The 26379-nt window shown below is 34.8% G+C and overlaps 2 protein-coding genes across 7 annotated transcripts in view; one reads left to right on the top strand and one right to left on the bottom strand.

Moving 5' to 3' along the window:
- The window catches only part of LOC308194886 (uncharacterized protein), a 705306-nt gene that overhangs the window by 119011 nt on the left and 559916 nt on the right, over positions 1-26379 (top strand). The window lies entirely within an intron of this gene.
- The window catches only part of LOC308194889 (uncharacterized protein), a 149512-nt gene continuing 131022 nt past the window's right edge, over positions 7890-26379 (bottom strand). For 4 of the 6 annotated variants that reach the window (XR_013950986.1, XR_013950987.1, XR_013950990.1 and 1 more), the window contains 3 exons: positions 18587-18665; positions 17377-17457; positions 7890-12925 (listed from right to left, as the gene is read on the bottom strand). The gene's annotated coding sequence lies outside the window, so the exon portion shown is untranslated. Of the gene's footprint in view, positions 12926-13540; positions 13651-17376; positions 17458-18586; positions 18666-26379 lie in introns of all 6 variants that reach the window. The other 2 variants (XR_013950988.1, XR_013950989.1) reach the window with 2 other exon arrangements.

Below are 26379 nucleotides of genomic sequence, written 5' to 3'. Positions count from 1 at the left end.
GCCCAGGGCAGGTGGCTTCAGTCAGGCTCTGACCAGACCACATGTTCACACATAGTCAGATAACAACCAGAGGGCAAAGAAGCCACAGATACAGTTACGGAGCTGTTTAAGCATCCCGCTTATGCAAGGATCACTAGAGACCTTAGAAAGTTGATATTCTGAATCCTTTCCATCTTCAAGGAACAATGTTCGTTCCTTCACTCAGTAGCTACTGCACAGCTTTGTAGCACATGAAGACTGCCCAGTTTTGGGTCTCTAATTTATACAACTGGCTTGTCATGAAAGGACAGAAAAGCCCCTGTACATAAAAGAGCGTTTGGGCCAAATAGAAGACAGTTAGGGAATCTTTACACTGTTGAAAAAGAAGACGATAGCAGCATTAATAAAGCATGTATATATATATATATAAAAAAAAAAAAACCAACACACACACCTGTTTCTAACACGTGGAAGTTACAGAAAAGTTCTTATGGCTTGTGGTTACTATTTTCAAGGTTAAAAGAAATTCCAACAACTTTCAACTAATTTTTCAACATCTGTGTGTTGAAATCACTATTTGTATGTTTTAATCGCTATTAAAATTTTCATTAATGGAAAGTGTTATTTCTGAGAAAAAAATGATGAATGAGTAAATATTTTATGACACTGCCATCAAATCTGAAGCAGTCCCTCCTCTCCCCAGACAGTGCTCTATCTTTTGCCAATATTACATTTTCTATTTACTGTAGGTACATATAAGTGCAATATTCTTTGTTTCAACTGAATATTTACAGGGTACAGTCCATGGAGGATTGTGTCAGAGCAGGCTCCTGTCAGGAGCTGAAAGAAAAAAAAGAAGGGAGCCCACGCTGGAGCAATCTCCCTGTCTTTATCTCATCCTGTGAGCTTTTTTTGTCTGATTTTCTTGCCCTGTCCTGTTAAGGATGGGGAGAGAGAGAGAACAGATCAGTGGGTGTCTAGCAACCAGCCACAGCTAACCCACCACAAATACATAATCTATAAATTGCTGCAGTCGAAAGCAGCTCTTGAGATCTAGAAATCCACTAATAGTTATTTAAAACAGCATAAAACAGCCCAGAGTTAGGTATAGTTATCATGACAAGGCCTTCACCATTTCATCTACTGTAATAAGTAATCTATTGTGGTTTCTGACTCTTCTCAACATCAAAAAGTATAAGGCAATTTCTAAAAATGGCTAGAGGAAGAATTAAATGTCTTTATTTTTCTTAATGTCAAAATGTGTAGTGTTACTTAGAACTATTAAAAATGTAAAAAAAATAATAATCCCTTGTTCTAGAAAGCATATTGTGTTTTGAGGCATTTCCCTCCTTCAAATATTAAACAATGTATTTCTCTCTCTCCTGCACACTCCTACAAAATTTACTTGTAGAAATCCTAGACAGAAAATGTTAAATGCACAGCCCACACTAGCTTTCAAAATTGCATCTATATTCAGCCATATTACCTAGATGGTTTCTTGGAGATAGGCAGGAGATGCATTCTCATTTTACTTTTTTAGCAGGCTACACAGATAGGACAGAGACTGAAAAAACATTGACATTTCAGTTGCCTACAGGGCTTATTTTGAAACTGCATTCATGGTAGAAATCAGTTTGAAAATTTTTTCTAAATGTTTTTCAGAGAATAACAAAATCATATCAGAGAGCAGCTCTTCCTTTACTCTAGCCTCATCTTTCTGTTTTTAACCAATTCTATTGAGGTCTATGAGAGACCTACTAAACTACCAAAGTCTGTTTCTCCCTTTCCTTTCTTCCCTGAGGATAAAAGCAAGCAATCAAAATCACAAAAAATACAAATTTAAAAAAAAAAGTATCTTTTTAAGCAGAAATAATAATAAGAGCCTTTTTGTAAAGAAAAAGGAAATATCTTCTCTATTGCTTCCTATTTGTTATAATTTATTTCATGAGATGTTGCATTTTCCAGTACTTCACTGAGAAAATTAAATTATCACTGGGACAAGTACGTAAGGAACTTATTGAAGTGTGATAAACTACTTTTTCAATATCTGAGAAATTCAAGGACATGCATATCAGAAGAACAAGAAATCTTTCTATCCAGATTTATTTGTTTTAATATAAGCTGGTAAAATAAAACCAGCAATTTACTAGGTTCTATATTGTTATTAATAATATTTTAATGCTAGATTTCTTCTATTCTATATGAACATTTTTGAATTTTGTTAGCTGCACTGCAGTAGGAAGAAAATAGATTGAAAAGGAAATTCATTACTGAAGATTATAGCAAGATTTTTCAGTTTTCCTCATTCTCTCTTCTGGACTATATGCACGCATCAGTTATGAGTATTCTGCAAGGAAGGCGGGGTGGGAAAGAGAAATGTATTATAACATAAAGCAAGCTAACATATAATTAAATACAAAAGATTATTTAAGCCAACCACGTATCTTCCTGAAATAGAAATTCCAGTAAGCCTATCGTAAAGAAAAACAATTAACAGGATGAAAACTTACACATTTTCCTTAAGGATAGAAAGAAAAGAAGAAAATGAAAATAATTTGTACACAACTCCTTGTCTATCAGTTCAGTGGGTGCAATGGCACTGCGCAGAAACTGAGGTATTGTGGGAGAATTCCTGCTTTGGGGAATTCACTTTCTTCTCATATAAAGCAACTTTGAGAAACTTTGGATGAGTAGCTATTTGTCTCATTATTTACTTAAAAGAATGTTAGTGAGAAATAAACACCTATTCTTTTCCTTCTCATTAGTGTTTCAAGAGAGAGTGTCAAAGAATAGGATGGTAGAACAAAAAAATAAAATAGAATATCTTTAGGACAAGATACATTTTATACAGACGGTCCAAAGCTGCTGAAGTGTTCTCATAGGGCTAAGTTTTCATAAAATGCTTTCCTCATAATTAGTTCTACTAATTGCAGAAATTGCATTTTATTGAGGTAAGGAATTCTCAATATAAAGATGGTAATTTGTCTTTGTCCTTTAACCTATGAGGCCCGCTTGGTCTAAAAAAAAAAAAAAAAAAAAACAGGGAAACTGAATGCTTCCCTGATTTATTAAATAAGTGCATATAAACTTGCGTTGCTATTCTTTATGGTACTGCCTTTTAGAAGTATTTTTTTTATTCCACCTTTCAGTGAAATATTTCAGGAGAGGCTTACAGGAACAAAACCACATCAGGCTTAGAGATCGATATAATTATACAGTATTGGATTCCACCATTCTATTTACATACTTGCCCATAAAAATGAAAGACTCATTGTAATTCCTTTCATCTAGAAGTACAGCTATAAGAACATACAATCTCTTTCTAATGGAAATCAGAATTGCAATTAGATCTAATAAAAAAAAATGCATGAGTAGAACATTTGTTCTGCAAAAGATGCTGACGTAGTGAAGTCAAAAAAGTTCAAAAGGGCACGTCAATTCTGTTGATATTTTTAATGCAAAGCATAGGAAGACTAGTTGGCCTGCCTGCCCAGATTTTCGCTGCCAAAATTTGTCCTGGCTGGTTGCCCTTAAGGGTCTCCGCTTTTGCATGAAGACAAACTTGCTAGAAACATAGTTTACCTTTGAACGATATACTCAGATCTCCAGTTCGTAGCTAGACAGTCCTCGGATCCAGTCAGTCAGATACATAAGAAAATGTATCTGATTTTATATCACTATATGTTATTTTAAAATACATGTATATATACACACGCTCTAGCTTCCAATAGAAGTTTTAACATGGAGAGTTAAAAGAAATAGAGTATTTGAGGGTGTTCCGTTTTTAAACGCAAAAAAGTGAAACAGCTTTTAAAGAAAATCTGATAGCCTGTATTTTAAGATAGAACTATAGAAAATTAGATCAAGGCATCTCCCTCTCTATTTCAGCTCAAAGCTGATTTTCTTAACCTGGAGTAACACTTGCACTCTCTGTCCCACAAGAATGTATTAACATGTGAATTACTACTTAAAAATGAAACACCCTTTTCACTGGTCTTTCTCCTCTTTGTACTTTCAGGGTTAAATTTAGCATGATCAAAACACATCTACCAAATTAGGTTCAATAAAATATGATAGCTACAAGAAACCAAATTTTAAAAACAGACAATGCAAAAATAAATCAGACACTTACCTGGTGAGTACTTTAGGAACTCAGCAACTACTTGATTTTCTATAAAAGACAATAACAGCCATTTATGTTCTACAAACACCCTAAAAAAGTAGAGATCTAATGAGTGATGGTAAGACCTAAATGTTTATTGTAGACACCAGTTGTGGTCAGTGTGACTGCAACCCCAGTACCTTGCAAGAAAAAGCTACGCTCATTTAGGAAATGGAATTCTATATTCATCACCTGTTATTCCAAGTGATTAATTATAATTATATGTAGACTCAACCTGTGATTAATTACATACAGCTATCTAAATAGAAATTGATATTTATTTTTTTTTAAATTGTAAAATCACTGTTAAATATAAAGCCCAAAAAAACTTACTAACAAAAGGTAAATATGTTAAAATGCATAGATTTACACCCTTCTGATACAGAGCTGTTTTAACTCCCAGGTAAATGATACGGCTCCTAGTCTAATAAAGAAACATCTTCATAACGCTACTTGCAATAGTGAGCAGACTACCATGTAAAAAAGGAAAGTAGCTTGGGTGTAAAGACTGAGCTTCTCTGGAAGCAAGAGATTTCAAAGGGAAGACTGACTGTAAAAGCTAACACATCCTACAGTAAAGGCAACATTATAAAAAGTAGGAAACTCTAATATACTAAATCAGTCTGAAGGTTCACTATTAAGGGTGCCTTTGAAATTTATCACTGACAAAGGCTTTCAAAAGAGATTTCTTTAATGAGTATCTCTGATGGAGCTGTTGGATTTGTGACAGGCTACATTGGCTGTGATGGTAACATTGGTAATAAGTAAAAAGACCAAACATTTCCTGAATCACTGCTTAACTGTTTTGTCATCTCTTGAGGAAAACTGTGATAAAAGTAAATAAAAACAACACCCCAAAATCTACAAGAAACTGTGTTATGTTTTACTATTTCATATCTGTCCTCTATTTCACCAAAACTTAAAAAAAAAAACACCAAATGCAGAGAAAAATACAATCAAATATAGTTCCTCCTCATTCCCCTCCCAATATCTTACAAACATGAAATAAAATCTTTCTCTTTTGCTTTAGAGCACCTGGTTCCCAGTTGCTAGCTAAAGGTAATTAGCCTTTAATTATCACCAGTTACATTTTCACCTGCAAAGCACTGGAACATGAGGCTTGCCCAATTAGCATATTCATCTCCCACCTGCAGGCAGTGAGGAAACACTTCTTCATTTCAACTAAAGGATTAACCTTTAATTTACCTATGTCTTAGGTGCATTCTCAACTGAACCCACAAAATGTAATTCTTACATATATGTGCAGATTCAGAGGTCAAATGGTTTGTTTTACTAGAAAATGATGCTAAGAGCTTCTTATACCCTCCTACAAGGTTAACCACTGGAAAACCCTTAGAATACTTTCACAGTAATAAACACTGAAGTGAAAAAATCAATGTACAGACAAACTGTCCAGTCCTTTCAGTTCAAACTGTCCAGTCCTTTAAGTTTTCTGTCTCTAGTTTAATACTGTTAAGTGAACTGGAGGAGACTCGTAAGCATTGTTGATATACCAATGAAAATATGAAGTATGAAAGTCTGACTCCTGAATCCTCCTGAAAGTTTGTGCAATACTCTCAAATGCAGGTAGTCTGATTCTCACTGCAAAATATAAATGTTTCAGTTGACCTTCCAGCAACCAATATGTAGCTTTTACTGGGCTTGTTACAGAATTCATTCTCTAGCTTAAATTTTGCTTGCAGTATTATTTTTAAAAGCAAAATAATTTAGTTATTACATAAGTTGGTGTACTGACAAAGTTGTTTTTTGCATGTATTTGATGATGTAAATGTTTGCAATCTAGGGCTTTAATTTTGCAAATAAATACGTCCTTATGCATGTGGTAAGTTCTGATGCCTTCAAATGGACTAATGATGTGTGCAAACACATCACTAAGGTGCATATTTTCAGGATGAAGACAAAGAATTATGAATTCTTACAGACCAGAATGTTGTGGCTAGTGTCTGGAATAATATACTCACTGCTGAAATAACATACACTATACTAATCTTCAGTATAGAAAAGTTTAACTTGGGAGGGTTTTATTTTGGTCATCTGTTATTGAGTTTGTGTGTGTGGAGGGGGTTGTTTGTTAGTTTGACATTTTAAAAGATACATTTAATAGTTTTTGCATAAAAGGCAATGGACCTTAATGTGTTCACATATACAAAGAATCTATAGTCAAATTAACAAAAGATGTAGAGAAGAACCTCCATCCATAAATCCAAGAACCTCTGTTGCTTTACAGAGACAAAAACTGAAAACTAAATGCCTTACTCCATAATGCAACAGGTAAAGCGAATTGATACACTCTCTTTAAGCAGTAACATTGTGCTAAGGTGTCATAATTTCAGCAGGGATAGAGTTAATTTTCTTCATAGAGGCTTATGCTCAAACGATGCTGCGGTTTGGGTTTTTGATGAGAAAATGCATGTTTTAGCTGATGAAGGGCAGTGTTTACACAGAGCCATGGACTTTTCTGCTTCTTCTGCTGCCCGGCCAGCAAGGAGGCTGGGGGTGCCCCAGGAGCTGGGAGGGGACACAGCCAGGACAGCTGCCCAGAGCGACATCCCATACCTTATGTCATCATGCTCAGCAATAACAGCTAAGGCAAAGAAGGAGGAAGGGGTGACATTGGGAGTGATGGCGTTTGTCTTCCCAAGAAATGTTATGCATGATGAGCCTTGCTTGCCTGGGAATGGCTGAACACCTGCCTGATGATGGCAAGTAGTGACTAATTCTTTGGTTTGCTTTGCTTGCATGTGCGGCTTTTGCTTTAGCTAGTAAACTGTCTTTATCTCAACGTATGAGTTCTCACACTTTACCTTTCTGATTCTCTCTCCCATCCCACATGGAGAGAGAGTGAGCAAGCAGCTGTGTGGTGCTTAGCTGCATGCTGGGTTAAACCACAAAATAAAGTAATAATTTTCTTTTATGAGTATTTTTTTTTCTCCTGCTCTGCAATATATCTTCATGTCAAAACTTGATTCAAATAAGATTCTGTTGACAAAGTATGAATAAAAATATGCATAAAAATTGTTTATACAATGTTCATAAGATTGTCTGAAAGGAGTGCAGCGTAACTAGCTCATTGTATCCTATTATTGTTATTGTATTATTAATTATTTTATGGAAAAGACTGCTATGAAGGAAATAGGGAAATAAATAATATAAATTATAATTTTGAAATCATAAAAGAAACAAGCTTAAAAACAGTGATACTGTGCTCTTTTTTATATGCAAATAGATCCTTCATTCTACTACATGTAAAATGTAACATACCAGTCTCAAATATAGCCTTTGGTAATTAATAGGTAGGTGTTCATGGTAAACACTACATTTCATCGTAGTTAAAATATTTCTAAACATTTTTTTTAAAAAGCAACTTTTTGTTTTTATTCATCAGCAAAGGATATTATATTCCATATTTTGCATTGTTATAGATGCAAAATGGTTGACTACATTTCTTTTCTGTGCTAAAGCACTGAGACACCAGCATAAACAATGGACCACATACTAATTCGTCTTTTCATCCTGTTATATATATATATATTTTTGAGGGTACTCCAGATATGAAAAATTGGATTTCTGAAGGATTAGGTAGATATTTAACTCACAAGGCTTTGATTTGTTCTGAGTAAGATTTTATTTTCTTGTTTCAACTAGCAATTCCATCCGTAACTTGAAAAACCCTCTTCACTGAGTTTAATCACAACTAATTAAAAAAAAAAAGTTTTCCTGTGGGAACTTAACAAGTCCGTATTTTCCACTGAAGATAATTTAATCAAATATTTCTGAGCTATATTCATCATTCCTTTCTGTCTTGCTGATAGACAAGAGCATTCTGTCAAGCTGCAGTGATTTTCTAAGTGGATGAGAAGAATGTTATGTGTGTAAAACTGAAATAGTTTAAAAAAGGCAAAATGGTTACTTACAGTGAAATGGTAATGCCATTTTTGCATGGCTAATAAGATTGAATTGATTTTATGAGAAGATCATAATTAAAAACAGAACCATTTCTGGTTAGAAGCAATTAGATCAATTAACTTATTTTTCCCAAATGCTGCTAAGGGTTATCTTCCCTACAAGTTATTTTTCCCTAATAATTTCCTACTCATTAATCTTTCATGACTGTAAATATCATAAACTGGAAAACACCAAGTTATAGTGGGTTATTTCTGTGATAATATCTGTGAAAAGTGCAAGTCAACTGTCATGCACACATCTTTGACCTGCCATCACAATGGTGGTATTGAATAATCTTCCTCAATATTCAAGAAAAAAAACATTTGTAAGATATAGAACTCCAGTTTATTTTGGTCAGTCTCAATCTTTCAGAAATATGTGTATATATATATATAATTAGGACCACACTGTAAAGAGGAAATAGGCTGCCATATTTTAAAGAGTCGTAGAAAGCAGGCATTAATTAAGCTAGTATATAGAATTAAAAAGAATGAAGATTCTAGGAAAGCACAGGACTGGAGAACCACCAAGAAAACACAATGTACATCTGGGGGGTGTGGGGTGTGAATCTGTTTTTCAGAGGAGAACTTTAGTTAAAATTGTCAGGATTTATTTTTGTGTTTGTTTGTTTTTAGGCGATGGACCATATGTTGATCATATGCTAGGAGTAGTCTTGAACTGTTACTATAACATCAGTGTGCATAGTTTATATCTATATAAAGCTGTAGGAAAGATATGAAGATGTATATCTCAAGGCTGAAGGAAGTTTTACATGTAATATAGCTGTAATCCAAAGCCAAATTATTAAATTACTAGAATAAAAATGCCAAACATTTAGAAATCTGTCTGGCATCACAAAATAAATATTTAAGTAATCCAGCTTTCATGTATTTCTGTCTCACCTAGCCCTCCTCCTTTGCATTATCCACTCAGAATTTTAACATTGTTCTTCAACATTTACAGATATATATGTATTAGATACTGTTACCATCCAGGAAGCAGCAACCAGGTGATATTGCTATGACACAGAAAAGGGGGTTATGTCTGAAAAAGTAAATTTTCAATATATATTATTTAATGTTACATACATTTGCCACAAATAATTGTACCTAGCAGACATCTTTTTGTTTGTAAGAGAGCCATCATATTTGCCATGAAGTTTTTTCAAAGAGAAATACAACAGTTCTTTTTCTTTACATGAATATTACAGTAAATACACGATATCTGAAGCACTTTTTTAAAATACCAAGACAAAGCATAATTATAATTCAATACATTTGGATGGTAATCAAAATAGCTACCCCCTATTAAAGGCACCAGAACCATTTGCTTTGACTTAAACGATCACAAAATTTCAACACATAAGACAATACATCGATTTCTTGACACTTTCTTCAAATTGGCTGTTAACATGCAAACCCAGAAAAAGTAATTTATCTTTTCCCTTCCCTAAAGTTCGCTTTTTAGTTTACAATTATTACAGCTTTGTTAAAATATTCTGCATTAAATACAATTCTTCCTTCTTAGATAAGGATCCACAATTTTTAATGCAACTGTTTTTGCAGATGTTTATGACAGAGCTAAGACGTGGCTTTCACAGTTACTTTAATTTCTCTGATTTCATTTAAAATATATATAAACTTCAATTAAAGTAGGCTTTAATTATATATATGCATTGGGTTTATGTGGCAAGGTTTTGGCAGCAGGGCAGCTGCAGGGGTGGCCACTGTAAGCAGAGCCCAGCAACTGCCCCATGTCAGATCAGAGCCAGCTCCATAGGGACCTGCTGCTGGCCAGAGCTGAGCCATGGGCGACACTGGTTGGGCCTCTGGGAGTACTGATTGAAGAAAGGGAGAAAACTACTGTGCAAGGGCAGCTGGGAGAGGGGTGTGAGAACCAGCCCTGCAAACACCAAGGTCAGTGCAGAAGGAAGGCAGGAGATGCTGCAGGTGCTGAAGCAGAGAAGTTCCTCTGTGGCGCATAGAGAGGCCCCTGGTGGAGCAGGCTGTCCCCCTGCAGCCCATGGGTCCCACAACAGAACAGATCTCCATGCTGCAGCCTGTGGAGGAGCCCCTGGTGGAGCAGGCCCCGGGCTGGAGCTGCAGCCCATGGAGAGGAGCCCACGCAGGACTGTGGTGGTTTTACTCAGGTGAGCAGCCGAGCTCAACCACAGCCACTCTCCCACTCCCCCTCCTCAAAAGGGAAGGGGGAGAACATATGATGCAAAGGACTCAGTGGTTGAGATAAGGATGGGGAGATTGCTCAACAATTATCATGACAGGCAAAACAGACTCTGAGTAGGAAGATAGTAAGATTTATTGCCTATTACTAACAAGGTAGATAAGTGAGAAACCAAGGAACGGAACCAAAACCGCCTTTCCCCCATTCACCCCTCTCTCCTACCTCCTCCCTCCGAGCGTTGCAGGAGAATGCCAGGCTGTGGTCAGTCTATAGCACTTCATCTCAGCAGCTCCTTCTCGGTCACTCTCTTCCCCTGCTCCAACATGGGGTCCCTCGCACGGGATGCAGAACTTTCAAATCTGATCCTGTGTGGGCTTCCCACAGGCAGCAGCTCTTCAAGAACTGCTCCAGATATGGGTCTGTACCATGGGGTCCATCCACCAGGAGCACGCTGCTCCAACCTGGGTCCCCTACGGGCAGCAGTTCCTGCCAGGTCACCTGGTCCCATGTGGTTTCCCCTCCACAGGCTACAGGTCCGGCCTGGAATCTGCTCGGACAGGGGTCTTCCATAGGCCGCAGCCTCTGTCAGTGCAGATCCACCTGCTTCACCGTGGTCTCCTCCACAGGCTGCAGGGTGGAACCCTGCCCCACCATGGTACACCATGGGCTGCAGGGGGACAGCCTGCTTCACCATCATCCTCACCACAGGCTGCAGGGGACTTCTGCTCCGGCACCTGGAGCAGCTCTCCCCGTCCATCTTCACTGACCTTGGTGCCTGCAAGGCTATTTCACACTCCTCCCTCCCAGCTGATGTGTGGCGCATCACTTTTTTTTTCCTGTCTTAAATATGTTCTCACAGAGGTGCAAACAATATCGGTTATCGGCCTGGCTCTGGCCAGAGGCAGAGCCCTTATTTAACATGGGGCAGCCTCTGGATTCTTCTTGCAGAAGCCACCCGTATGCCCGGCCCTCCCCCCCCCCCCTCCCCCCCAAAACCTTGCCACATAAACCGACTACAAGGAGCAGGGAGGGAGCCTGGGGGGAGCTGCCGCCTGTGGGGGGCCCACGTTGGTGCAGTTTGCTCCTGATGGATGGAGCCTGTGGTACAGAGCCATGTTGGAGCAGTTCTTGAAGAGCTGCTGCCTGTGGGAAGCCCATGCAAGATCAACTTGTGAAGGACAACTCCCCATGTTGGAGCAGGGGCAGAGAGTGACCTCGAAGTGGTGGAGACGAAGAGTTATGAACTGACCAGAGTCCCCATGTCCTGTTCCCCAGCGCCACTTGGGTGGAGGATGGAGAAAAGGGTAGATGAGAGGGAAGTGTTTTTAGTTTGCTTTTAGTTTCTCACTCTTCTACTCCACCAGTGGTAGATAATAAATTATATTCATCTCTCTATGCTGAGTCTGTTTTGCCCGTGATGATAATTGGTGAGTCATCTCCGTGTCCTTATGTCAACCCTTCAGCACTTTCCATTGTATTTTCTCCCCTTCCTTCTTTGGAGTGAGAGAGTGATTGCGGTGGAGTTCAGCTGCCCAGCAGAATAAGACCACCACAAAGTTTTTTTGACAGTCCAATAAATAATTTTGGATGTGAATTTCATCAATAATCAATCCTTGTCTATCCCAAGTCATCAGCAAATCTCCACGTGTATAATCTATTAATGTTAAGGTATCCAAATAACCTTTAAAGTTACATTTTCTGACTTTATAATGCCATACAGAATCAATAACACATGCCATTTATTTAATTAGCTTTTTCTCCCTGAAAAGAAAGATGAAAAGTAGCCCTCAAACAGTAAATAAAGAAGGGTTCATTACTGTTGTGTTCAGTATTAATGGAAAGATTCTGTACTACTTACTTGTGGCACAGAAACATGGATTTCTTCTCACTTTCCAGTCATGAGAAAGTACATGACTGATACTAGTGTGGATGGCATTGTTTATAAAATGAAAGAGAAGTGAAAAAAAGAAAGAAAACAAATCAAGTAATGCAAAGGCAATAAGTCACAACCTCCCGTAGACCTGGATCAGTCCTATAGGACTGATGCCCAGTCAGTTCCTGAGAAAAAGGTGGCTAGCACACCTGTACCTCCTCATCTCCCGTTTCATTGCTAGGCATGGTGTTATATGGCACAAAGTATCTTTGGTTAGTTTGGGTAAACTAGCAGGTTGTCTCTCCTCCCAGCTTCTTGTGAACCCCTTAATCTCTTCACTATGGTGCAGAGAAACAGAAAAAGCCTTGATGTTATGCAAAGTGCTCTGCAATAGCTAAAACATTAGCATGTTGTCAGCATCCTTTTTTTTTTCTTTTTTCCACAAATCTAAAATACAGCATCATATAAGGATCTATGAAGAAAATCAACTCCATCTCAGCCAGACCCAACACAGTATGTTATATAGAATAAATAATACAATGTTCTTTATATGTTAAAGCTGATACATATTACCTCATTCAAAATGAAAATCCATCAAACATTCCAAACCAAGTTCAGGAATCTTTGTGAAGGAAATATGCTGCCATACCCTTGTGCTTCTTCCTCCAAATTCAATGTCTATGCAGTACATAGATGTTATTTTCCAGGATCAGCCAACTCCAGCAAAAAATGGCCAAATATTTAACCGTGGTTTCTCTTAAATGCTACAGAAATAAAAAAGAGGCCTTATGTTCTGAGCTGCTAAGGCTGCATCAAGGCACATAACTGCATTCTCAGCCTAGAGAACTCTATCCAACTCCAATTAAACAAAGCTGCTAGTTACTAAATCAAGGATTCTGATTTATTGGATTTTTGTCACTGTTGTTGGTTTCCCTTATGGATATGGTATATTCTATTCATGCTACTATTTGAAGATTAACCAGTAATAAAAATGGTGTAGATCATTAAGCATATTTAGCATTAGATTTTAAAGTGCTATTTCCATTTACTTTGGCAGACTAATAATGAGGAATATATTGTAAATTTCATTTTAGTGTTAATGGCATGATTAAACTAGGAAACCTTGGTATAACTGAATAAAAAACAAACAAACAAACAAACAAAAAAAGACACGCTTTATTGTCATTGTAAAGGATGAAGAGAAGAAAGAAAGAAACTTAATGGAAAATGTAAATGTCTTTTCCCTGAAAACCATGGCTTTACTTTCTACCTTCCCAGCCATTTTCTCTTTGGAAGGTAGTGGTGCAAATGACATTCTGAGGCTGTGACTAGAACTTTCAGAAAAACAAAGGACTTCCAAAAAAAATATTACTACTTACTTTGGAATCATTTAGTGTTTCTTTTATCGTAAAGGCATGATTCTTTTTTTGATAAGTGTGAATAGCCAGTGCTTTTGCTTACATTTGCGAAATCAGAACTGCATCTTCTGCTGTCCAAAGGAAGAATGGTCTACATGTATGACATTCACCATAATAGCTGTCTAAAAGTTAAGACTTCACAATAATCACAGTAATCCCAAGCTTTCATTGCCCAACCCTCTAGAGAGGTTTGTTCCTAGAATTTCTTGCCTGATTCATTGTGGATACAGAGATTGTACTATTCCCCCTCTCTGAACAGTTTACAAAAAATATATGATTGTCCTTTAGGACTTTGAATCTGGTATTGCTTGCCTCTAACAGTATTCCCTCCTTGTCCGCTATTCCTGCATTTTCTTTATATAAAATATCCGAAACAGTTCATTTCTGTAGGTCATGTTTCCTGGGGCTCTGTTCTTATTTTTCTCCTGTGGACTTTCTCAATACATCTTAAGATCTGAAAGGATAACTAATCGTCTAATCTGACATGTTTTAAATTCTTGTAAGTGTACTACAATATCTCATATTTTACTCAAAATTTTCTTCCAGAATGACATACGTTCTTTAAAAAAAAAAAAAAGTAGTGAATTTTTGATGACTTTAACTTTCAAAAATATGCTTAGTTTTTTATCTCAATGTATATAGGAACACTTATATCATCACGCCTACTCCCCTACTGGCAATCATTCCATAAAATCCCCAAATTCGATCTCGTTTGAGAGAGTGGGTCGATTTCCTCCTGAGTCCTGTAAAATGGCAGACTGTTCCTGCAGCTCTCACTTCCTTTGTTATTCATACCATCTTCTAGCCACAGCCTTTGTTGTGTTCCTCTCTTGCAGATTAAAGAGCTCCTTAGAACCTTTCAGAGCCTTTGTCTTTGTAATGCCATACTTATACATTATAATCAAGTCACTTCCCACCTTCTTTTAAAGAGTCTGCCAATAATCTACTGAATTGTGAGATTGGACCTTTTCAATTTCCTTTCCATTTTAATTTTTCATTTTATTTTCCTTTTCAGTTTTAGTATCCCTCTCCTTCCAATAGTTTGCCACTTCTGTTTCAATGCAGAATAAAAACAAATGCTGCAATGCTTCAGCATAAGGAGATTTCTTATTTTTCTTCACGTTGCTATGGAATGAGAGGAACTCAGGAATGGAAAAGGGAGAAGCTGACAATCCTGTACAATAATTTTGTCCTAGAATTTGTTTCCGGCATCGAAGTCACCTATTTTACTAACTAAGCAGCTGAGGTTTTAGCTTGTACTCTTTACAGATTAAATATAAGAACAGAGATCTTTCTTTTACCTTTCTATGAATAACCACTCTGAATAATATCAACTGCAAAGGAATGTACGATATATTCTCTCTAGAACTTATAAATGCTAAATGTCATAAACTGGTTCTTTGGCTATAATAGTTATTTTTTTTTTTATTTTTTATTTTTTTTCCTGAACAAATGGGACCTAAGCCTCCATACTTAGTAGCACATATGACTTATTCCTTTGCTAATTAGAATCATACGAGCTTTCCGGGAAGGGTTTGAAACATAGTGCACTACATTTTGCTAAAAAGAATTACTGAATAATGACTAAGTGAATAATCTTAAACTGTTTGTTTGTTTGTTTGTTGGGGGGTAATAAAACAGAAAACAGTTACTATATAAAATTAGTTTTCTAATTATGCAAATAATTAGACTGCTGTTTTGCTAGCTTATAAGAAAACAGTGTCTTTGCCAACAAATTTAGTTTATATTTATATATTTGTTTTCTCAGAAGGTATAATTAAAAATAAATCTTTAGGGCATAAGTAGATGTTAAAAAGTGACAACTGTGTGCTATGTTTACACAATGCTACTGATTTAACTGTGTACTGAACAGTGAATAAAAATAGATGGTATGGAAGTTAAGTACTTCTGCAGAGAACAAGGAGAAAGGAAAAATGCATAAGAATACAGCTTTTGAAGAGTAAAAGTGTGCCAAGCATGAATTTTCTTCATTTCCATTTTTGGACGTATTCCCTAAAGTAAATCTTTAAAGAAGCTATTCCAACTTTAGTTGCCGTGTTGAAAATAATAGAAAAGGAAGGACAAACCTGAAGCTATGCATGATTACTTCACGTGTAGGGAGTCTTTCACTGTCTATCGTTTGTCATTGGGTCATTCTATAAATATGAGCCTGATAAGAGGTTTGTCTTTGTTCTTGTATTAGATGTTAGCAATTTTAGGGATCAATGGGTCACTAAAGCACAATATGGAAGATTTTAGTCCAAGTAGAAATTGAAAAGATGTACACATATTCTATCACAGGTTCTGATCACAACCACTGCATTAAGATCACGATTGCTAAGACACCTAAGCCAACTGAAATATAAATAAAGTTCAAAAGAATAGCTGAGGGCAACAGAACAACTTCAATGTAAAATGAAGAACAAAATCATCACAGTATAGGGATATAGTGCAAGTAGTTTGCAAATACTTGCAAAACTATATCAGCTTAGTGAGAAATAGTTATGTGACTTAGTGTAAGATATAAGACCTTATAAAATATGAGAATGTAATATAACTGTATTAAAACTGAGAGACCTTAAAACACCTATTTGTAGATTTAAAAAAAAAAAAAAAGTTATTTTTTTCAAGGAAGAGCTTTCCTCAGCAAAGGAATCAAGCAAGAAATAAGAAAAGTGCATGAATGCTGGTGGTCTCTGGAGAAACGCTATTGACCTGATTGTGAGATTGTCTATTTTTCCAAAGACTGAAGTTCCAACTAAGTTGACGTTGCCTGAACTTTTGTTACCTGGCAATGAGGTTGCATAGGAAAGCATGAATATCAAGTGAATCTGGAGTTCATAAGCTGTTCTAGGATTCATCTTAAATGTTTTTGTTTGTTTGTTTGATTTCCACTTTTTCTATTTGAAATAAATATTTAGTCACATAATAGGATCTGATACAACAGAAGCTGAAGTCTTCAACAATAGCATCAGGAAAGAAAATTACTATTCTATCCTTTTCTCTGTGCTCATATACAAAGTACAGTACAGGACTATAGCACAGATTTGCTATCCCACATGGGATTATTTTATCACGATGTTTTTTCTTATTTTCTATGTCGATTATATTCTTTTCCTTCTAACTATAAATCAAGAGGAAACTTTCCTTCTTTGCACTATCTTTGACTTCTGCTAATTAAATCTATTTATGACATCAGTGTAACAGAGCTGACACAGCAACTGTGAGCAAATATGTCAGATTTATGGCTTCTCAGCTTCTGCAAACCAGAAAGAGAAATGGATTATAAGGGTTGCATTTACAGCTCAATAATAATAATAAATTATAATTGGCCATTTGAGGAGAAAAATGGATCAGAAAGGTGGAAAGTAATTTGAATAATTTTCAAATATCGCACTTGTAAAATTTGACTGAGCATGAAAGTTTATCTTTTTTAAATGTTGAGTCATCCACCTTTTCATGTCCCTACAGACAAAACAATATCAGTACCTTGTACACCAAAAAGTCATTTGATGAAACATCAGTTTTGAAAGTGATACTAGGGGAAAAAAAAAAAAAACCACCATAAATACTCAGAAGTGTTTTTGTTTGTTTGTTTGTTTGTTTCTTTTTCCTAAGGGGGCAGGAGAGTTAAAAGGAGGTAAGCACAGAGGTAAACACACTGTATCATTTTCAATAGTATTTCTCCTAAACATGACACACAAGGTTTTTAAAAAATAACAGTCTACATAAGCAGTGGTTAAACAAGTTATAAAACCTGAAAATAATAATAAAAAATAGAACTATTTTCTACTTACTTTTATTTATTGTATAAGTACAAAGCTAAGTATATGCTTGTCTTTCTCCAAAGAACGTAATGGTTTTGGCACAAGATTTTACTGTGCAGAAAGGGAAAAGAAATTGAGCTGTCAGAATTGTAGACCAGTTTCTTGCAAGAATAAAAAGCTTTGGATTTTTTTATGGCATTACATTCTAGAATATTAAAAGTTCATGGACAAATTTTATTTATTTTTAGACTCAAATATAATCATGAAAAATATTCTGCTATTTTAACATTCTACAAGTCAATAGCTGTTTTTCTTTAATTCCTTAAAGTTCACTGTTTTACACCACCTGCAGGTACCAGGCAGTTTGATTCTCACCACCCCATAAGTGCCCTTCCAGGAGCTTCTGCGTGCTGCTAAGTTTCCCCTTGCTGTCTCTTCCTTCATAGGAGTTTTAGCTTTCTAGTGGATCCTACCCAAATTCTTGATGTCCTTCCTGAACTGAGCACCTGTGTTTCAGGTCCAGCCTTAGCACAATGCTGAGCAGCAAGGGGAGATAATTGATGTTTATCTCCTGGCCACGAATTAGGTAGCCCAGTTTGCCTAATTATTATGAGATCTCATTAACTCATATCCATCTAGGTAGCCATCTAAAGGATCCTCCCGATCCTTTTCAGCAATATTACTCAGGTAGTCCAGACTGTACAGATGCATGGAGTTATTCCACTCGTAAGTACCTGAAGAAATTCTCAAGTACACCGATCAACCAACAAAGAAATAAACAAAATTCCATGATAAAACTACTACTAATACTCTACTACAACTATAGTAACAATCCCTTTTCTTTTTCCTGTCCTGAGACCTTCATATTGATATTGTTTAAAAAAATAATAATCATTGGAAATTGAGTTCACAGGGTTCATACTACACATTTGAAGACAATGTTTGTAGGATTAAGAAAAAGAAAAGTTTCTGAAAGCAGTTGTGTCAAGTTATACAATATTTACTCCTTTGGAAAGTGTAAAGATATATGCAATACTATATAGTAAAATCTTTCACAGGTCATGTATATTAGACATGTAATAAACAAGTTAGCAGGGTTTGCTGTTATTTTTTCCTCTACCTACTATCCTAACTACCTACCTACTATCCTAACAGATATGTTTGGATACGTTTATTTAATGAGGAGGTAAGAAGAAAGCAGATAATGTATACAGCATCAGTGAATAAGTTTCTGCCTTACCTGTTCCAGTAAGAGTTTGGTTAACCAGAACTTGTTAGAGATGACTGATGAAATTATATTGATCATAAAAGACTGCAAACTGAGCATAAGAACATCAGTGAATAAAAAGTCGATATTAGCAACAAGGAAACACATAGAAAGACAAATATTATGGAATGAATAGGTATGAAAGATTTTTCAAAGTTTCCTGCAGGGGGAATATGTATATATATATGTATACATACACACACACAATATCAGACAACTTACAGATACGAATGTCAAAACAAGTTATGAAAAATGTTTTAGTGTGCTCACTAACAGTGTAATCATAGGGATAAGAATTAAAAATTACTTATCAGAAATAATCAAAAAATATTGTTAAACTGTATAGGGACTTAAAGAAACTTCAAAAGTGGTAGCAAATTTGTAGCTATTACAAGATTACAACCATCAATCAAATGAAAGACAGATCTCCAGGGTAACATATGTCAGACTTAAGTGAACCATAACCCAAACTACATAAAGTCATCAAATCAGAAGACAAAAAAATATCATTTAAAGACATTGAGAAAAATACAGGAAAAGGTCTTTTGAACTAATGGTAACTGCTGTGTTGTTATTTTTATTGTACTATTAAATGTACTATTAAAGATCCACTTTATATTTCCCTAAATCTATGTATGTGTACCACACCTCATCTTCATGGAATCATACAAAAATGTATCTCAGAAGGTTATAAACATTTCCATTTACTGTGCTTTGGAGGGTTTTTGTCTTCAAGTTGCTATCACCACTCCCAAGACAGCATCTCTATCCACAGACTCCTTTTGGAAGAACCTCTATTTCCTACATTACTACCTTGTCCTCCTTAAATAAAAGTATAACGATTTTCATATGTTGAATATTTGCGTGCTGTTCTTATTCATTTATATTAGAGTACCTCTTAGTGGATAATATTTTCCATGACATCTCAAAGTCCAAACATTAAAGAAAACCAATAAACATCTATCAACAATAAATCTATGCATTTTTTGTATTGATTTCATAACCATCAGCAAAACATTCCCTAGAACGTATTTTTTTTAGATTTGAGTTATGTGAGGCAAAGGAAGTCTGCACAATAACCTAGTAAGTATACTGCAAAGATTCTCTCATAAAAATTGGAGACACTTAAGAGTATTTTCTGAGATCCTTTGTAACATTGGCAGAGCTAATTGTAAATTTACCATTGAAAATGTTACTAATTAAAGCAGGATGATAATGTTCCTCAAAAGCATCTATTGTTTAGATTGTTGCCAGAACAGAAAGGAATGACCTGAGATCTTGAGTGCTGATGAATTCAAATACAGAAAAAAATAACAACAGTAGTTGCTTTAATTGTGGATATACGGAACATGAATGTCCAGAAGTCAGAGTTCATGTTTGACAGCAGTTAAGAGGGCTTATAAAAAGTTATTATGTTTTTGTTTTATATACATAGTGTATGACTTCATAATAAAGCATTAGAATGTGTCCTAAATTTGACATTGAGGGTCAGAAGAGGATGTAACTGAATGGATCATGCTCAGCTCTGACCTAAAGGTTTCCTAGCAAAAAAGTAACACCAAGAAAAATCATTGTTCAGTCATTCAAAGAGCTGCATAAAATAAACTGCAGTTCTTCAGCACTTTGAAAAAAACATATTGCACAGAAAGGTTAGGTTGTTCAGAATTTATTTACAATATGCAATGGAGAAAATATTAATGAATCATAAACAAGTGAGAACACAGCTGCCTTAGGCTGGTAAAATTTGTACTTCTGTAAATTACCATTTCACAGAGGCATCAGAAGTGATTCTGCTATCTGGAATAATGAAAATCCAGCAAATTCCTAGTCACATTAATTCTTAGGCATAAAAATTTAAGAAATCTATCCACTCCACCTGTGGTTTACCTGCTTTTAAAAAATAACTTCTATTTGTCTGATTTTTAGAAGAAAATACATGAGAAACAAGCAGATTGCAAATCTGGATGTAGGCAGGCTATATGGATGGATGCATGCATAATAACTAATGATTCCTTGCATATCTTTTTACTTTAAAGAATATTAAACTGGTAGTTATTATGCCAGTTTGATACATTCTTTATGTCAAATGGTGCTGTTGAAAGAACCATTGAAAGCGATACATTTCCCTGTTACACTTACTGCTATTGTAGTTAGTATTGCAATAAAAGTTTAAAAAAAATAAAATAAAATAGGTGATCTTTGATGAATCTTAGATCAAAGGAAGCATTACTGAACAATTCCTGGAGATAAAACTAGCAAAAACTTTTCCTTGTGAATTCCCAAATGCTTTATGATATCTTATAGGTCAAAAATGTCATGAGAATACTTGTTCTAGTTCTAATTTGATGTTAGCCTTTCAATTTGATTCACAAGCAAAAAGTAGGAAGATACTCCCCACCCCCCCCCCAAAAAAAAAAAAAAAAAAGAGATAAGTTAATAAAACTTTATCAATTCTTAAAAAGCTGGGAATCAATTTGACTTCTAGTCTTGATGCAAAGTATGGCTTTAATTCTGTTATTTATTAAACTTTGTTGACAGTTTATATTATCTTACTCTTGTGCCTCTCCCCAAACCAACCTATCTAATCTCAAGTATCATTTTGTGTTGTTTTTGTTTTAATATTTAAATAGAAACAATGATAGTCTCATAAGAAAGGTAGTGAGTGATTCCCCCTTTCCTCACATAGTTCCTTTTCTTTTATCTCACTCCCTGCAGAAGGAGATTCTATGAATTAAATAGACCATAAATCATTTCCAAATATTTGATACAGACCGTATAACTCTGTAACAGGATGATCTGTAACTTCCTTGGATTTCAGAAAGAAAATAAACATTAGTACCTCATGCATCTTAGAGATAAGAGAGAAATGAAGTTGCTGAAGTTATTTTGTCTGATATTTGCAGTCTTTCGTGTTGCATATTGATATTTTAATAGAAGATAACCTGTCACTACCAGACCACAGTTTTATTCAAAGTTAAGAAATTTTCCTATTTATGTATTTACCTGTATTCTGTATTATCTCAAAATCTCTTTATGTGTAGAATGCCATCATGTTTTCACAGTTTCCAAAGACTGTAAATCCAGTCTAGCTCCATTCTTAGAATTATGAGGAATATGAGCACAGTAAAATATTTTTGCTAATATCAATTTTTTCTATATATACCAAACTGTGTATGAAGTTAGAGGTCAGTTTAATCTTGGCAAATGAGTTAAATAATAACACCATTAGATCTGTGTGATTCAAGAACTGAGATTCTACATCAGTCAGCAATGTTGTTAAGTTAAAAGATATGAATTCAGGTCAATACTTTGGTAAAAGAGAGTAAAATCATGAAGATATCTGATATTTCCTCTCCACTTCATGTCATAAAACCACTTTCTATTTTCAAAAGCAGTATGCTCTTAGGAAACAGCCTGACTTTGAAACCAAGACAGTTAGACATAGACATGAGCCTACAGCATCATTTACCAGGAGGTGAAGCAAGAGTAACTAAAAAAATTCTTTGATTCCAAGAACAGGCATATTATTACTGACACCACTAAAAGAAAAAAAAAAAATCCTTGCACTCTGCCTACCCTCTGCTTTTATAGTACGAAAGAAACTTGAAAGAATGAGATCTCATGGGGAAAATAAGAAAAGGAGAGATGAGAAGAGAGAGCGGAAGAGAGAAGAGTCAGCTGTACAATATATTCTTTCCTTTATATTTGTACAATGCTTTGGTACATGACAGTTCAAGATTCTAGGAAGGATATTCTCATTGAAATTATGACTAATGCAAACCTAATCACTGCCCTAGAAAACATTACTAACTATTCAAAGAAGACTTTCTAAAATTCTCAGCTACATACACATAGATGAAGCATTGCTTTGAGAGGTAATTCATGGAAAAGATTGGAACCACACGAGGAACTTATGCAATTTAACACTGGATACTGAGAAACCTAACCTTTAGGTACTATTTCATGAGGTAAAATCTGAAACATTGTCCATTCTGTTATAAGATAGCTTTAGCCACCTTTTAGAGAGAACTCGTTCATTTGGCATCCTCAAGCTGTGTAGCTGCAATAACATGAGACTGTGCCCACACTGAAAAGTCCACTGAATATAACTTACTTTACTAAGTTATTTAAATTACTTCAGTAATGTGAAAAATAAAGTTGTGTTTTTTTGCAGTAGAAAATTGCACTAGCTTTTCATATTCAAAAGAAATTGTGCAGAAATAACAGTGGGAGGCAAAGCATATAAGGGGACAGTGGAAGGTCCCACTGTTCCAAAATAAGGATGGCTAAGAAAACCAAGACAAGCATTTGCAGAATTAAAAAAATAAATAAAATAAATAATCATGGGCAGTCATGAGAGAAGAAGAAGAAAAAAAATAAACACCATACAATCCTAAGTTTGAATTCATAGGATCCAATATGAAGTTATGTTAGCTGTCAGTCTACCAAATACTCTCACTCATCTACTATGTCAAAAATGTCACAAATATTTGCTATTATATGCTACTTATGAAATATGATATGGTTAAAAATACTCTTGAAAGTCTAAAGTGTTACTGACAATTTTAACAACTTCTAAAGAACTGTGCAAAAGAAGTTTTGTTTATAAATATCTGATGTATAAAAAATATTTGGTACTAAAAGTGATAGTCTTTTTAATGTATGTTTAATGTTTTTCAAGAATGAATGAAAAAGAGCCAGTTAACTTATTTCCTTTCAATTTACATTCAAAGCCTAGACAAATATTTCATCCATGTTCAGAGAAAGAAGTGCCATAGTATAATCTTGCACAAGTGGTCAACACCTGTGCAAAACTGATTGGTGAAGACTGGAAACATCTGCTTATCCTCCTATATCTCACCATCATCAGCAGCTTCACAACATCTGTTCTGCTCTTCTCCTTTTCATTTCTTCTCCTGTCTTTGCCTACTTAAAATACCCAGAGGACTGGTGCTTTAAGTCTAACCATCTGTTCCTTAGCCCTTAAAAATAAATACAAGTAAATATTAAAGCCTTGCTGAAAAGCAAGTGTTTGTGATCTTAAGGGTGTATTTAAAAAATAAAAATAAAATAAAAAATATATCTAAGTGCAAAATACTATGTAAGAGTAAAAATCACTAAGTTGTGGTCTAAAGATATTAAATCCACTGTAAAACATTCTAAGAATATCTGTTTAAAATCCATAGCCTTCAAAGTTAAAATTAAACATGATTAAGGTCTGTATCTATAAAGAGACATACAAATCTTCAAATCCTGTTACCTATAAAAAAAAATGTCCAAATGTTTAATGCTTAATTACCTGAACTTTTGTCACTTTATTTTTAGTCTGGCTCACAATCTCATCCTGTCCCTTCTATTTGAATAATAAGAAAGATACTGTCAGGAGTCTCTGGAAGTTAGTTATAAGGCTGTCAAGTCACTTCATTTTTTCTTAGAAAAATGAAATAGATCAATCATCTTACTACAAAACATATTTCCCAGACTGAATTATTCATGTCACTATTTTCTTCTGAAAATCTCTGTTGTTTCATGACATATGGACACAAGTAGATACAATATTCTAATAATTTTATCTCAAAGCTGTGTTCATGTATATTTTCATTTCTTGCCATTGTTTTACATTACTTTTGCTCTTATATTCTACCTTACAGATGCATTGAAGATACATACTTTATTGGATATATTTTCTTAACTTTAGACTTTTTAAATCACAAATATCAAACTCCAAATCTCCCATTTCATAAGACCTAGGTTTGACAATGATTTTTCTGCATTTCTGATGCTGATTTGTGCAATGATGTCTGTACTCTTACTTTACCACTTCTTTTATTTCCACTTTTAGTTGTATGTTGGCTTTTTTTAACTAACAGCATGTTGGTGACCTTGAAATGAAGAGAATTAAATCTAGATGTGTAATTTTTCTGGATTGGGATTTTTATTGTTTTTAACAATCGTTTAAATAACGAAAAAATAATTTAGTTGATTAATAAATCATTTTTTCATGTGGAAAGTGCATAGGAAAAGTTAACTACTATGTACAATTCTATAGCAGCTTTATATAAATACCGCATTATTAAAACGCATTTGTCAATAAGATCTTGCAACTATAACACAACACTTGTTTATCCATTTTTCCTTTTTTGGAAACATGGGTCCTATGAAAAAATTTATGGCCAATTCCAATAGTTTTTAGATTTTCAATGAAAAATTTGAATAAAGTATTCACATAAAGTGATGCATATATCTTCTGAAAATCTCATTCATCTTGCCAATGATGCCTCCTTTAATTATATAGGGTGGAAATATATACATTGGAAAATACTGTCATTGACAAATTGCTAACATTTTATAATTTTTGCAGCTTGTCTCTGAGATAAGAATTGTATTATCACTTACAACAATTGAATTATCACTTTATTTCTGGCTTGCATTATATTTAGGGCATGTATAGGAAAGACAAAACTAAAAAATATACTTGTTTGTCATAGTTAGAGCTATTTCAAGACAATAGGAGATAAGTGGATATTAACAGAGTGCAAATAATTATTCAGTTAAAAAAAAGACAAATATTATCAATCATAAATACTAAAAGCTAACGTTTGTCACTATACAGATAGTTTACGTTGAATTGATCTATTAGCCAGTAGATAGTAAGCACATTTTGTTGTGTTTTGCTTTTATGTGTGTTGGCAGTCTATTCTTTACAGCTTTTTAAACAGATGGTTTTATATCAGTAAAGCTTAACAAGACACAGAGCAAATAGAAATAAAATCTTGACTAGCAATATTGCTTGTCATTGCCCAGTTGCTGCCAACTAAATATATTGGACCAATCTTTCATTAAAAAAAAAAAAAAAAAAAAAGTTTCACAATTCCTAAGCATGTACTTATCAATTTACAAGACTACAAATTCTGGGATGCATTTTGTAGGCTGAGTAGTTATGGATTTCAGTCATGAACATTTAATAGGAAAGTAACTACTAGCAAGGTCTGCTGCCAGATTTGACTTCTACTCTTTTGTGAATACCAATGGGAGTCTTAGCTCATGTGATCTGACAGACTCTAATTTTTGTTTCAAGGATATTACAGCAGATTGCAGAGGACACATCATATGTGCATTTTGTGATATGGTAAGTACCAGTAATAACTGGCAACTCTGTCACTATTTATGCTAAATACATTCTCAGTACTAGGAAATAAGCTTTGTTCTTTCATCTGTGACATTTTACTCAGATAACAACACAAAACAAATATCAGAAGAAAAAAATCCAGAAACATTAGAGAAATATTTCAGAAAAAATCCTTAAGCACCAATAATATATATATAATATCTATATATATACATATTTACCCAAGATTATATAAGAACACTAAGTAGTATTGAGATAAAGGAGTGGACGTTTCACTTCTACAATTTAACAAAATTATAACTTTTGGAAAACAGGTTTTCTGTCTGTGTGACATAAATTGTATATTGTTTAATGAATACAAACAACCTGCATATATTTTCAAAGGTAACACTGAAGGAAGGATAAGCATATATAACTGTAGCAGAATTTCTAAGTAGAATTTGTCAGAAGAATTCCTTTCACCTGATTAACTGATGAAGACTCTTCCTCTAAATTCAACAGTAAAAGTTTCCAAATTATTCCTCAGATCACTTTGAAGATCACCTTGAAATTCTTGGGGACTTAATGAAATGTTTCCCAAGTTCTAAACATAGCTGCCAGTCAACACTCACATACTTGCATTTGACATAGATATGAG

This window comes from Anser brachyrhynchus, assembly GCF_964034855.1.
Source record: "Anser brachyrhynchus genome assembly, chromosome: 4".
NCBI classification, from domain to species: Eukaryota; Metazoa; Chordata; class Aves; order Anseriformes; family Anatidae; genus Anser; species Anser brachyrhynchus.
The sequence above is the reverse complement of the archived record's forward strand: the minus strand, read 5'-3'. Positions and strand labels throughout refer to the sequence as shown.